Source organism: Callithrix jacchus, chromosome 13 (assembly GCF_049354715.1).
Source record: "Callithrix jacchus isolate 240 chromosome 13, calJac240_pri, whole genome shotgun sequence".
Classification (NCBI taxonomy): domain Eukaryota; kingdom Metazoa; phylum Chordata; class Mammalia; order Primates; family Cebidae; genus Callithrix; species Callithrix jacchus.
The window spans coordinates 31,171,926-31,186,819 of record NC_133514.1 but is presented as its reverse complement, the minus strand read 5'-3'; the positions used below and the strand labels follow the sequence as shown (position 1 = coordinate 31,186,819).

General features: G+C 42.6%; 1 long non-coding RNA gene across 6 annotated transcripts in view; it reads left to right on the top strand.

Moving 5' to 3' along the window:
* Positions 1-27: 27 nt before the first annotated feature.
* The window catches only part of LOC118146779 (uncharacterized), a 358,558-nt gene continuing 343,691 nt past the window's right edge, over positions 28-14,894 (top strand). For 3 of the 6 annotated variants that reach the window (XR_008475923.2, XR_008475922.2, XR_013525594.1), the window contains exon 1: positions 28-131. This is a non-coding gene — a long non-coding RNA (uncharacterized LOC118146779). Of the gene's footprint in view, positions 132-2,711; positions 2,803-7,130; positions 7,223-14,894 lie in introns of those variants that run through there. The other 3 variants (XR_013525591.1, XR_013525595.1, XR_013525593.1) reach the window with 2 other exon arrangements.

Sequence of the window (14,894 nt, the reverse complement as noted above, 5' to 3'; positions counted from 1 at the left end):
AGCCTCAGCCAGTGGTGGTACCCTCCTGCCATAGTCCTTTCCACATCCGAGGCCGTTTGGTTTCCACCATCCAGGCTCCCGGCCCTGGGGCAGCCCTGGCGGTTCTGACACTGGATCTGGGGGTCCCAATGGTGAGTTGTTCTTTGCTAAATTGAGCTGTGTCAAATTTAATTTGTCTCTGCTACCCAGGCTGGAGTGCATTGGCAGGATCTCGGCTCACTGCAGCCCCCGCCTCAGCCTCCCGAGTAGCTAGGATTATAGGTGGCACCACCACATCAGGCTAATTATTGGCCAGGCTTGTCTTGAACTCCTGACCTCAGGTGATCCACCGCCTCAGCCTCCCAAAGTGCTGGGATTATAGGCGTGAGCCACGGTACCCGGGCCTGTCTAAACTTTTAAACTGTGATTGTGAGTGACTTGCTGCACAGAGCCCGAAGCTGGGGTGGGAGGTGGGGCTGATAGGAGGTGGGGTTCATGAAGGTGGGATTCATGGAGGTGGGGTCTAGGGGAGGTGGGAACTATAAGGAGGCAGGTGCTAGGGGAGGTGGGGCTGATGGAAGGCAGAGTTCATGGGAGGTAGGGCTTGTGGGAGGGGAAGCCTGTGGAGAGGTGCAGCCTAGGGAAGGCGGAGCTGGCAGTGCCAGCCTTTCCTACTCAGAACCTGGTAAGTCCACAGCCTCAGGTTGTGATAAGCCCGCAGCTCCAGCAGGGCCTGGATCCACGCAGTGTTCCACCCCAAGCAAATGCCAGTGAGGTACCGACAGTCCCCGCTGCTTATAGGCGGGCTCTGCATGGATTCATACGTGGGCACTCGAGTTAAAGGAGTCTGAGGTGGGCTAGAGGTCAAGCCTGGTCTATGAGCCAAACCTGTTTCCCAGGTGGGCTATGTGTGCCTGGAACCACGGAGGGAACGTGGGAAATTAGTGTTTAATATTGGAAACCTCGGTGCCAAGGTACCATCTTCAAGGCCCCCACAGCATGACCTACACCCTGTGGGAACTTGGCGGGCGCCACAGGGCTGTTTTCCTTTTTGCTTGTGCTATGCAGGCTTTGAGTTTTGGGGACTCGATGTTAAAGCAGCAGGGAGAACGTCTGAGAGCTGTTGTAAGAGAGCATCTTGGATAATTGGCGCCTGTGTGTCTATTTGTCCAGCTCATTAATTGTTCTTTTAGCCATATCCTTCGTGCCTGTGACATTTGAGTCTTTTTCTTTTTTAACTGGCAAGTTGGCGACTTTATAAAGACAAATCCCATCAGCTATCCAGAAATGTTTGCATCGCCAGGGTGTCCTGGGAAAAGCCTTTCTCTCATGGGGCTCCCCCATGACTTCTGACCCGTGCCTTCACTAATCCCACAAAGGGTTTCAGGGGCGGCAGGTTTCTCATTTGCATTTCCAGTTACATCACGACTAACAGGGTGTGGTGCCGCCTGGGGGAAGGATCTCCAGACAATAGTCAGAGCTATCCCAGGCTTCGCTGAGCCTCTGAAAACCCAAACCCAAAAGGCTCATGCCCTCCTCACATTCTGGTGGCTCCCGCACAGTCAAGCCTCATAACGACTGAGAGATCCGCTCAGTACGTTTCTCCCTGGCTCTGTCTGCTTCTTTCTAGGACTTTAAAGTGATGAGGCTCCAGGTGGTAGCATTCTCTACCACATTAAATAGAGATTGGTGATGATCTTGATCTTGACAACTCTAGCTGGGCTCTCTGCTTGTGGGTCCACCCGGCACACTGTCCTCCTGTGGGGCGTCCTCTGCCAGGGTGCTCTCCTCACAGCTCAGAAGCCTGGAAGCCTGTGACGTCTTGACTATTAGTTGAAGGCACTCTACCTAGAATCAGAATCCTGGGAAATCTTGGGGGCAATCAGGCCCAGTTGTGCAAGAGTGGGGTGCTGGTGGAAGGGCTGGATTCTAGGAAACAGACATCAGTGTTCAGGCAGAAACTCAGTTGGGTGTGCAGTGAGATTTCATGCTGCAGAGATGTAGGAGCATTTGGACCTGAGCTCATGTACATTTTATTTTGACAACTCTAATGCCTCAGATAATGCAAACCGCTTATATCTGGTCCTCACACTCACTGGAATGTGTGATCTTGCCTGGGAGTCTTCCAGCCCATGCCAGGTCTGGTAACTTTGCTGTTATCAATGCTCACCCCACTGGGTCTCCAGTCACAGAAGGAAACATCAGGAGACCAGATGCCATGTTTAAATCATTGTTTATTGATGCTTCAGGGTGCCTTTCCTAGGTGTAGGATAAAGCTGATTTAATTAGGCCACAGACTGGAAAATATCATTGTCTCACCCAAAGACTTTGATCTTAAATTTAGACTTTGCCAAAATTTATGTTTTCTAGCTAAAATAAACATAGGTTTGGCAGACTTCGTCCCTCAAAAGTGCTTTTCCTTTGGTTTCCTGAAGTGAATTACATTAGTTGGTCAACTTGTGTTTATCCTGATGTGCTGGGAATAAAACCACCAACGGGCAGGGAGATGACATTTAATGAGCAGAAGGATCTTTCTAAAGTGAAATGGCTGAGGGTGTTCTGTGGAAGTGTCTTATAGAAGCTCATAGAAGAAACACCAGCATATGACATCTTCCACGTTTGCAGAGTCTGTGTTTCTGAAATGCATTCCACCCACTTTTACAAACCTGGCCCATTTTACGACTTCAGCTTATCTCACAGAACACAAGTGAAAAGCCTGTGTGGAAAGTTCCACTTCTGCTAGGGATGTCAAAGGATGCAAACGACCTTTGTTTTTCTGTCAGCACCACGAGAAATCCCAATCATATGAACATGACTGTGGGTGTAAGTGAGGGGTGAACATGGCTGTGGGTGTGGGTGGGGGGTGAACATGTCTGTGGTTGTGGGTGGGGGGTGAACATGTCTGTGGGTGAGGGTGTTGGGTGAACATGGCTGAGGGTGTGGGTGGGGGGTGAACAAATCTGTGGGTGTGGGTGGAGGGTGAACATGTCTGTGGGTGTGGGTTGGGGTGAGCATGGCTGTGGGAGTGGGTGGGGGGTGAACATTGCTGTGGGTATGGGTGAGGGGTGAGCATGGCTGTGGGTGTGAGTGGAGGGTGAACATGGCTGAGGGTGTGGGTGGGGGGTGAACATTGCTGTGGGTGTGGGTGAGGGGTGAACATGGCTGAGGGTGTGGGTGGGGGGTGAACATTGCTGTGTGTATGGGTGAAGGGTGAACATGGCTGAGGGTGTGGGTGGGGGGTGAACATTGCTGTGGGTATGGGTAGGGGGTGAGCATGTCTGTGGGTGCGGGTAGGGGGTGAACATGTCTGTGGGTGCGGGCAGGGGGTGAACATGTCTGTGGGTGCGGGCAGGGGGTGAACATGTCTGTGGGTGTGGGTGGGGAGTGAGCATGGCTGTGGGTGTGGGTGGGGAGATAAACATGGCCGTGGTTATGGGTGAGGGATAAACATAAGTGTGGGTGTTGCGTGGGGAGGTGAACATGGCACATGTATACCTATGTTACAAACTTGCACGTTCTGGACATGTATATAAAATATAAAATTTGATAAAAAAATAAAAACTATATTAAATATATATTTAATATATAAAACAAAATATAAAAAAGTAAAGCAATCATTCTACCCTACTGGAAACCTTCTAAAACACAGGGAGGAGGGTTCATTTCACAAGGCCAGAACAGCCCTAGTCCCAAACTTGACAAGGGCGTTAGAGGAAAAGAAAGCCTAGATGATTATCCTCTGTGAATATGGGGTAAAAACTCTGCTTGCATTATTATCACATAAAAAGCCATATTAAAAAGCAATTTATTAGTGAAATTCAAGGTGGCACTAATATTTGAAAATCAATCCCCCATATTAGTAGAATAAAGAAGAGATATAATATTGGATATATTTGTGATATGAATATAGATTCCCTGAAAATTAAATATGAGCAACCAAATGAAAAGAACAAAAAACTCAGACACAGAGCATGTAAATAAAGATAGAAGTGACACAGGATGATAAATATAAAAAATGGCTCACATCCTTATCCATTAGGCAAATGCAAATTAAAACCACAACAAAGTACCATTACATGCCCATAAAAATACCAATTTTTTTTTAATGGTGGTACCAAATGTTGGCAAGGAAAGAAGCCATTGGAACTCTTATGCACTGCTGGCCAGAGCATAAGAGTTGGGAACTCTTATGTTGAGAAAGAGTTGGGAAAATACCAGTTGGGAAAACTGGTATTTTCACAGAAAGTAAAACGTATAGTACCATAGGATCCAGCTGTTTCAGGCTCAGGTATTTGTAAAGAAATGGAAATAATTGTCTGAAAAATGTCTTTATGGTACTCTTCACTGCAGCTTTATTCATAATGGGAAAAAGTGTGGAGAAAACGAATTACCTATCAATAGGAAGATTGATAAACAATGGCAGAGTATTCATACAAAGGAATACCACCATTCCCCAAAGTGAATAAGCTATGTGCTGCAGGTCATGAGACTTCACAACCTGGAGCCAAAGAAGCCAGGTGAAAACAGAACCTCTAGTATCACCTGTTTGTAGAAAGTTCATGAACGGCAGTCTGTGAAAGGCAGGGATGGGAGTCAGAAGAGAGGTTGTTGCTGGGAGCAGAGGGCGATTGCAGGGTGCCAGCGAGGTTCTGTCCTTTTAGCGAGGTTCTGTCCTTGAAAGGAGTGCTGTTAGGTGGCTGTGGACTTTGTCAAACCTCCTGGAGCTGTACAGTTACATGTCAGTAAAAAGAGAAAGAAAATGTATGTAAGACTTTCTTAATATGATGACTTTAAAATGTTCATAGACACTTTTTCGTTTTTGTCAACATAAAAATGCAAATTTAATTTTTTTATTGAACTCTACCTGTTTTATTCATATCACAAATAGAAATGAGAAAGAAGGTGCAGCGGGACTCGAGATGAAATAGATGATGTCATCAGATCAGTTTCCATGACTGTGATTGCTCTGTTGGCTAAGGTCCACCCAATACGAAACTGGAAATAGCTGCCCAGGGTTTTATCACATAATAATTCAAAAATCTACTTATTGCTGTGAATCCATTTCAATAACACACTAGGATGATCTTCCGCAAGCAAACAGAAAACAAGGCGGGTGAGAAGCTCCATTAGGGAATCTCCTGTTTTCTCCTGTGCCTGCTCTCTACACTTCTTGTTACTGTGATACTCTCTGAATCCCAGGATGAGACCATATGCATTTGGAGCTCAGTAATTACTTTTGCAAAACAAAAAGACTTATTTCAGATCATAGTTCATGTGCTTCACCTGGAAAAGGACCCCTGATTCAATGTTTACTGCATTTGGCATTGGTGTTCTATCAGGTGTATTTGGGTTCTGAAAATGTGCAGGCAGGATGTGAGTCCATGTCCTCTTGAAGAACAGTAGTGGGGTCAAGTGGGTAGCTATGTCAGTAGGATGTCAAATGGTCATGATTTGATGTTAGGGGGAGTGTATGCATAGGTGGGTTCCATGGCACACCTGAGGTCTCCTTCATTTTTGGGTAAGAAAAGGGGCTGATCCTCCCTGGTTAAGAGCTATGGGAGCTTTGCTGGGAAGGAGCTTGGTTTGGTTACAATAAAAATGTAATCACTTGCAGTGGGCAAGTAACATTTTTTCTTTTAAAGATGTGTCCTGATGTGAGGATAAAAGCATTTCATTGAAAAATCAAGGTTGAATAGATTCAAGGTATACAATATGGTAATGTGATTATGCATACATTGTGCACTGATCACCACAATACAATTGACTAACTCATCCATCACTACCCCAGCCCTTATTCCATGTATAATGGAAAGCTGGTGCACGCTGACCAGCATCTCAGCAACACCTCCCCTCCCACCCCCTGGGCAGCAGCCTTGCACTCTCTGCTTCCCTGAGTTTGAGTTTTTTAGATTCCATGTGTGAGAGAGATCATAAGAGTATGTCTCTGTGTCTGGCTTACCTCACTGAGCAGCATCCTTCAGGCTGGTTCACTGTGTCACAAGTTCCCTTCTTTATTAAGAAGAATTTTCTTTTCTTAAGGCTGGATAATATTGTATGTATGCATGTGTGCATGTGTGTGTATGCATATCAAACTTTCTTTACCCATTCACCTCCTGTGGACAATTAGTTTCATTCTGTGTCTTAGTTATTGTGAGCAGTGCTGCAGTGAAGGTGCTGTGTCTATTGTGACAGTGCTGCAGGGAAGGTGCCGTGTCTACTGTAATCAGTGCTGCAGTGAAGGTGCCGTGTCTACTGTGAGCAGTGTTGCAGGGAAGGTGCCATGTTTATTATGATCGGTGCTGCAGTGAAGGTGCTGTGTCTACTGTGATCAGTGCTGCAGTGAAGGTGCCATGTCTATTGTGATCAGTGCTGCAGTGAAGGTGCCGTGTCTACTGTGAACAGTGCTACAGTGAAGGTGCCGTGTCTACTGTGAGCAGTGCTGCAGGGCAGGTGCCGTGTCTACTGTGATCAGTGCTGCAGGGAAGGTGCCGTGTCTACTGTGATCAGTGCTGCAGTGAAGGTGCCATGTCTACTGTGAGCAGTGCTGCAGGGAAGGTGCCATGTCTACTGTGAGCAGTGCTGCAGTGAAGGTGCCGTGTCTACTGTGAGCAGTGCTGCAGTGAAGGTGCCGTGTCTACTGTGATCAGTGCTGCAGGGAAGGTGCCATGTCTACTGTAATCAGTGCTGCAGTGAAGGTGCCGTGTCTACTGTGAGCAGTGCTGCAGGGAAGGTGCCGTGTCTACTGTGATCAGTGCTGCAGGGAAGGTGCCGTGTCTACTGTGATCAGTGCTGCAGGGAAGGTGCCGTGTCTACTGTGAGCAGTGCTGCAGGGAAGGTGCCATGTCTATTGTGATCAGTGCTGCAGGGAAGGTGCCGTGTCTATTGTGAGCAGTTCTGCAGGGATGGTGCTCTGTCTATTGTGATCAGTTCTGCAGGGAAGTTGCCGTGTCTGTTGTGATCGGTGCTGGAAGGTGCCATGTCTATTGTGAGCAGTGCTACAGTGAAGGTGCCGTGTCTATTGTGAACGGTGCTACAGGAAAGTTGTCGTGTCTATTGTGATCAGTTCTTCAGGGAAGGTGCTGTGTCTATTGTGAGCAGTACTGCAGTGAAGGTGCTGTGTCTATTGTGATCAGTGCTGCAGGGAGGGTGCTGTATCTGTTGTGATCAGTGCTGCAGGGAAGGTGCCGTGTCTATCATGATCGGTGCTGGAAGGTGCCATGTCTACTGTGAGCAGTGCTGGAAGGTACCGTGTCTATTGTGATCAGTCCTGGAAGGTGCCGTGTCTATTGTGAGCAGTGCTGCAGGGAAGGTGCCATGTCTACTGTGATCAGTGCTGCAGGGATGGTGCCGTGTCTATTGTGAGCAGTGCTGGAAGGTGCCGGGTCTATTGTGATCAGTGCTGGAAGGTGCCGTGTCTATTGTGATCAGTGCTGGAAGGTGCCGTGTCTATTGTGAGCAGTGCTGGAAGGTGCCGTGTCTATTGTGATCAGTGCTGGAAGGTGCCGTGTCTATTGTGAGCAGTGCTGCAGTGAAGGTGCCATGTCTATTGTGAATGGTGCTGCAGGAAAGGTGCCATGTCTATCGTGAGCAGTGCTTCAGGGATGGTGCCGTGTCTATTGTGAGCAGTGCTGCAGTGAAGGTGCCGTGTCTATTGTGATCAGTGCTGCAGGGAGGGTGCTGTATCGTTGTGATCAGTGCTGCAGGGAAGATGCTGTGTCTATTGTGTTCAGTGCTGAAAGGTGCCGTGTCTATTGTGATCAGTGCTGGAAGGTGCCGTGTCTATTGTGAGCAGTGCTGCAGGAAAGGTGCCATGTCTATCGTGATCAGTGCTGCAGGGAAGGTGCTGTGTCTATCGTGAGCAGTGCTGCAGAGATGGTGCCGTGTCTGTTGTGAGCAGCGTTGCAGTGAATGTGCTGTGTGTTTTGTGAGCAGTGCTGCATTGAACGTGCTGTGTGTTTTTCAAGCAGTGCTGCAGGGAACTCGTCGTGGTGCTGTGAAAGTGTGGCAGTGAATATAGAAATGCAGGTGTCTCTTTGACATACTGATTTCATTTCCTTTGGCCATAAACCCAGGGATGTTTTTTCTGGATCCTTCAGTGGTTCTGTGTTTTGTTTTTTGAGGAGTTACTGTCCCGTTTGTCTCTGAGGCTAAATACCTTCACAGTGTCCAAGGATTCTTTGTCAGTGTTAGGGGTGGGTGGCTGACTTAGGAAGCAAAGTCACCTTAGTTTGCAAAACAGAGCTCCTCCCAGGAAAGAGAAGATAGGGACCTTAAATCCTTCTTTGTCAAGGTCATACCCATCCTGATGATACAGATGGATTTACAGAAAAGCAAAGTATTCTGCAAGCATAAGAGAAATCATCACAACAGTAACCAAAAGGTTAAAAAGTCTGTGTAATATATGAAATATAATGTCCTTGTCAATAGAAGTTCTGCATGAATTTCAAAACAGACTAAACCCCTGACTTCAGCGTTTTGATTAAAAAATGACTACCTCATCAACAAAGTATAAATTTAATCCCAAACTGTTTAATTGGAGCATTATGATAATACCTAGTTTTAAACATATCAGTAAAAATGCAAATTCATTTTGGTTATGTTGAATTGGGGAATGTGCTCTGATTTTAAACTAATGTATCGAAAGATTACTTAAGGAAGTTTATGTAGCTGTATCTAAAAGTGTGATTTTTAATGGCATGCTGAGTGAAGACAGCAGCCATCTAGAATTTAAAATTATCTGCACACCCTTGATTTTTACCATGTGCTACAAAACTTCTATTCTTTACAAGGTATTGTTTCCATTGTGCTAGTGACATTGAGGTTGGCTGGACTGATTTGAAACACACAGATAAAAGGAAGCGGTAAACTTCCTCTCGGGCCTTCCCGCCCACACTGGGCATTTTCCTTGTTTTGTTGGTTTCTCCCAGGTTATATGGCACAAACTCAGCAGGAGCGGCTGTGGTCCCTTCACCTTTTTTTTTTTTAAGATGCAGTCTTGCTCTGTTGCCCAGGCTGGAATGAAATGGCACAGTCTCGGTGCACGGCAACCTCCACCTACTGGGTTCAAGTGATTCTCCTGCCTCAGCCTCTTGTGTAGCCTGACTAAATTTTTGTATTTTTAGTAGAGATGGGGTTTCACTATGTTGGCCAGGCTGGTCTTGAACTTCTGACCTCATGATCCACCTGCCTTGGCCTTCCAAAGTTCTGGGATTATAGGTGTAAGCCACCACACCCAGCCCAAATTTGTTTTCTTATAGATACTGTAGCCATGCATATACATCTAGTTAACTCTTATGTATATAAATCTATGTGTATGTGTATATATATGAATTTATTACTGAATAAACATATTTTGTTGTTCAAAATGCCTTAAGTATAAAAATGTAAAAATTTAAACATATATACTCCATGTACATAAAGATATGAGCACATATAAGCAGAAATGTAATTTTTTTGTCCCCCCAAAGAGCCACAGTATCTGTATTTTCCAAAAATTAATTTTTTTCATTAACAATATTTGTGGCTAGCTATCCTGATAAATATAGAATTCTCCTTGGTTATTTTCTGTTGCTCTTAGTGCATTCCATGTTACCAACGTAAGACAATCTATCTAATGGGTACCCTGCTAGTCAGATTTTTTTTACCTTTTCACATAGACACTGAATGTGCATATTAGCAATTTAAGCATGAGAGAGGGAACTTGAAGGGCGAGTGAAGTCTCTTTCACTTTCCCCTGCCCTGTGCACCCCAGGCACAGTTCATCCCTTCTCTCCATAATTTCAGAGCTTCTCCTAGCTTCTTTTAAAACTCTCAATAATTGAGTGAGATGCCTGCCCATTGCTGTATCAACTTCTGTCGTGATGCGTTGACCACAGGCTGTCAAAGGTGCTGAATTTCGAGCATTTGGTGCAATCCCAGTGCTCTTCCTTCCCCCAGGAGCTCTTTGCTGGCCCTGTGCTGATGTGCACAGGTCACCGCTTCCAGCGGGATTCACTTCTGTAGCTGCACCCAAGTAGTCCACACTTTTATGTGTAGAAGGATTATCTACAGGAATAAACACTACCTATAATAGTTGGAATGTTATTTTTAACTTTTTCTTAAATAATTTATTTATAATATAATAGTATCCAGGGAAAAGTAAAGAAGTCTATTAAGTCATGTTATCTCATTATTAATTCTTTTATATGTTACGCTATTCTTTTTCTAATCTCTTTTTGACAGAAACAGGGTGACAGTGTGTCTGATACTTTGCAATTGTTTTACATAGCAACCGATGACACAAGCCTACCGCATCCATACCGACTGGTTCATTTCACTTTCCCACAAAGTTTAAATGAAATTTGCTTCATCCCATCATTTACTGGTTGGTTAACTTTTCACTTGCTGGCGTGGTTTGTTCATTGTCACTATAAAAAATGCTTCTACGAACATCCTTAATACATTGATATTTTGTTTCTTCTGAATAGGTTTAATAAAGTTGGAATAAAATTAACATTAGTAATGATTTCCAGATTTTTTTCTAAATATAAATTGTGACAATACACACTCCCAGGATATATTAAAGGATCACTTCAATGCTTGTCAAGCTAACCCGTTAAAACTGCATATTACTGTTATATTATTTTGCATTCCCTGAATACTAATAAGCTTGAGAAAACCTTATAATGTTTTTAGACATTCATATTTATTTTTCTATAAGTAACAATTTTATATTTGTCCAATTTTTATTGTTTTTTCTTAAAAATATTGTCAGTATACAGAGGCTTTTTGTTAAGGTAAACTTTGTCTTGCATATTATTCTAAATATTTTTCTATGCTGTCAATTTTATTTTGACTTTGTTTACATGTACAATACATTTACAAACTCTTTTTTTGAGACAGTCTTGCTGTGTTTCCCAGTCTCTGTTGCCTTGCCCCACAGCACTGGGATTAGAGGTGTGAGCCACCCGGTGGGGCCCAAACATTTTACATATCTTAATAGATTTGTTATTTTGTAGTTGTATAACTACATGTTTAATAAATATTTATGTAGGCTGAGGGTGGTGACTCCTGCCTGTAAATCCCAGTGCTTTGGGAGGCCAAGGCAGGAGGATCACCTGAGGCCAGGAGTTTAGAGCAGCCTGGGCAATACAGTAAGACCTCATCTCTACTAAAAATAAACATAGTCATGTATGGTGGGCATGCCTGTAGTCCCAGCTACTCAGGATGCTGAGGTGCAAAGATGGTTTGAGCTCAGGATTTGGAGGTTGCAGTGAGCTGAGATTGCACCACTGCATGTCAGCCTGGGCAGCAAATGAGACCTGTCTCAATAAAAATGAAAATGTATGTATCTAAATGTTTTTCTCATTTGGACATTTTCATCCTAAGAAATATTCCTTGAAGTATAATGTACCTCTATATATTCTTCTAGAAGTTATTTCTATTTATGCTCAAGGGTCCTGACTTTGTTTCTCGCAGAAGAAGGCTGGCCACTGGTGCCATATTTACTACATTAGTAATTTGTGTTATTGTCATATGTAAGCATTGCGTATGTGCCTAGATCTTATTCTTGATAAGTTTCTTAATTTTATTTAGCTCCATAAATTGATTTTTTCCTGAATAAATACGAAGCCACTTAAAGCACAACTTTATACAACTCTTTAATATTTTGCCATTTTCAGCACCACCAAGTATCATAACATTTTCCAGGGTATGCATCCATATTAATTCTTTAATTTAAAATTTAAATCATTTTGTGAAGCTCAAAAATATTTCTATTAACATTCTATTTAAAATACATTATATTTACATAATAACTAGGGAAGCATCTGAATTTTTACTATCTTCCAGTTCAGTAAAAGTCTATCATTACCCACTCATTCAGATCTTCATTTCCATTGATCACGAAAAGTGTCACCATTTCCTCGGTGTGTTTGTCCCTTTCTTGTGAGGTCAGTTCCTAGGTATTATGAAGTTTCTGGTTTTTGACCATTTTTGTTATTTCCATATCCTGTTTTTAATGATACATTGATGGTACACTCAATATTTAACAATACATAACAATGGATATGTCACGTGTTGTGTGCCTGGCCACACCTTTGATCGCTAAAACAGCTTTCTTTAGTTATTTTATGTGGGTGTTCCCAAGTGTGCATCCTGGTCATCCACACAAAAAGGCGGTTGCTTACATTATTTTTCAAAGAGTTATAATCATTCCAAATTCTCTAATTTTGTAAGGTATATTTTAAAATAAAATTGAACAACATTGATCAAAGAATTGTTTTGGTCTGTCACCCAGGCTGGAGTGCAGTGGAGCAATCTCAGCTCACTGCAGCCCGGACTTCCCAGGCTCAAGCAATCTTCCTGCCTCAGCCTCCTGAGTATCTGAGGGACTACAGGTATGGGCTGCCATGCTCAGCTAACTTATTAATTTATTTTTACAGAGATGGGGTCTGGCTATGTTACCTAGGCTGGTCTCAAACCCCTGGCCTCAAGTGATCCTTCCTTCTCAGTCTCAGGAAAGGTATTTCTTACAAACTGGCCATGAAACATGGTGAAGGGACCTGTGGAAGCTGCATTTTTCTCTAAGAAGAGGTGGAGACCCCTTGTTCCTGATCTTAGAGGACCTTGCTTTAGGGTTTTCATAGATGCTGTGTATCAGGCTGAGGAAATTCCCTTCTATTCATAGATTGCTGTGAGTTTTAATCATGAATGAGAGCTAAATCTGTTAAATACTTCCTCAGCTGTGTGATGAGAGAGGTCACAGCACCTGCCCCCTGCCCCAGGTGGTCATGGGGACCATAATATACATATGCATATACATCAATACATTCTGCAATATAGGTAGACAGATATATTAATATATAAATACCAATACGTTCTCTGGTGATGGTAATTACTGCTTATTAATAAATACCCTCATGGTGTCATAATCAATTTACTAAATATCACATGGATGTGTTTCATTGATTTACTTTATTATTTAAACAATTTTAATCGAAAGTGTTCCCAAGTGTCTTAATCTTTCTGGAGCACAGAATTATAACTTTGCTGACAGAGTCCATGGAGCCTTCCTCACCCGTATGCATCACACTTCAGTCAGAGGGCTGCAGTTCACAGACACAGAGGAAAGCTGCGGGCATCTGAGAGGCAATCACACATCCAGGGAGCCATCCTGGATTTGTTGGCCACAATATCTGAGACTTGTCAAAAGTTAATTTAGTGTTAAAATAAAAACTACTCAAGTAAAATTAATTGAAAAAAATGAGAGGTAGTATGTTGTTCAGTTTTCAATAAAGCATTTCTGTTGATAAAACCCACTTAAAGGGACAGTCAGAAAACAAACAGCAAAACAAAAACTCCCAAATAATCACATTGTGAAGGTTTAAGCAGCTATAAAAAGGGCATAATTTCCAGTGAAAAATAATAAACTATGCAAAAGAAGCAGAAATTAAGAAAGAATATATGAGTTTTAAGCTAAGTATACTGATATTATAGATAACAATATACTTCTTTAAAAATGTTTAGTATCTATTAATAGTTCTTTATGTAAATGAATATTTTAAACTAAAATATAGCTAATAGAATATATTTAAAACATATATATCTTATAATACTATAAAATACATATGTTGAAACTAAAACACATGGGTAAATTTCATTAGAAATTAAAATTTTCATGTAAAAAATAGGAATGTTACATTAATAATTTAAGGCAAAACTTTATACTCCCACATGTGATTTGAAAATATAAGTGGAAATTCACGATAAACTCTTTCTTAGGAACAAAATAAAACAAAACTATGACAAACATAAGCAATTTCCTTCAAATACCAAAAAGCCTAAAAACAATGACGAATCCAATATCAAAGAGTGTCACCAGCAGATTTTTATCTGTAAATATCCTTTTTCTTCTAAATGAACCAGAGAAACCTGGAAACATAGTGGGATTCAGTTTACAGCCTGAAACATAAAAAATATTTCCAGACCATCTTGTCATAGAGAAATCAAGAAAACAATTTAAAAATGCTCACCAAATTCCTCATGGGACGCAGACAGGGCAGGGTTCCAATGACCAAAGAGAGGACTTTCAGCGTTAAATCCATCAATAGATTTTAGTTCCAGAAATGGAGGGTAGATGTACTTTCGTCCTATTACTCTCACTAAATACGTGTGTGTGTGTGTGTGTGTGTGTGTGTGTGTGTGTGTGTATGTGCATGTCCATGACATAGCATGAAAGAAACATTTGAAGACTCTGATAAAACAAGGAAGGAGGCAGAAGACCAGCTGGGACCTCAGGACCTAGCAGTTACACCATGGTGAATTCCTTGGTTTTTCTTTTGCCTCAGAGGTCTGAGAGCATGCAGGCTCTCCCCCAGCTTCTGGTGCGGGGATAAGAACTGGACTGCACACTGGTAACCCTGTCAATTGCTCATTAAATCAGCTTGCTATTAAATCAACACACCTGGCTGGTTCAGTGACAATCACAGCCTACTTTTTCATGTTTCTTCTTGAACTGCCCTTAGTAAAAATGAAGTCTCAATCTTCATCACTCTTTGCGGACAGTTGCCAGGATAGAGGAGGATTTTCCCTTGCACAATGTGCTGTGATGTGATGGTGACGTGGAAATCATGCCCTACATTTATATTTCTCTGTAAATCTCCACCCCTTGCCATGGTTAGTCAATGATAAATGAAATTCCATCTTTAATAAGTATTGCTATTTGCAGGTAGTAATGCCTGATTGAATAAACAAATAACACTGTATTGCAATATGTGAAGCTATATTTGAACTTTAGCCTGTATTTACTTTTAAGATGACCTCTTCTGTGCAAGTAAGAGCTAAGAAGAGTTGCAACTGATGGGGAAAACAGATTCAGTGAAGTTTTGCTGTTGTAATGACAATCTCCTATCCTAGTGGTTTGAGCACTGAAAGAG